This window comes from Fulmarus glacialis, unplaced genomic scaffold (assembly GCF_000690835.1).
Source record: "Fulmarus glacialis isolate BGI_N327 unplaced genomic scaffold, ASM69083v1 scaffold23919, whole genome shotgun sequence".
Classification (NCBI taxonomy): domain Eukaryota; kingdom Metazoa; phylum Chordata; class Aves; order Procellariiformes; family Procellariidae; genus Fulmarus; species Fulmarus glacialis.
This window is the reverse complement of record NW_009231716.1, coordinates 1,458-1,766: the sequence shown is the minus strand read 5'-3', so window position 1 is coordinate 1,766 and position 309 is coordinate 1,458.

The window sequence follows — 309 nt, the reverse complement described above, 5'->3', positions numbered from 1 at the left end:
CCCCGCGCTCCCCCGACACTTGTGCTAAATGGGACCAAAAGGATTTACCAATGCAACGACGGCAAATTATACTGTTCAACCACCGGTGCAACGAGGTGCTGGGGCTCATAGGGACTGATGCCTCCAGGGCTCGCTGGTGATGACTTTGCAGCCCGGGTGGTCCAGAGAGCCCCAGCAGCATCCCTGGGCCAGGCTGGAAGGTGGAGGCTTTATTTTCATTTTCTCCTCATGTTTATGACCTGACCAGTGTAGATTTTATGGTGCTTAACTCTGTATTTTTTTTTTTTTTAACCTCCTTCCTCCTCACCC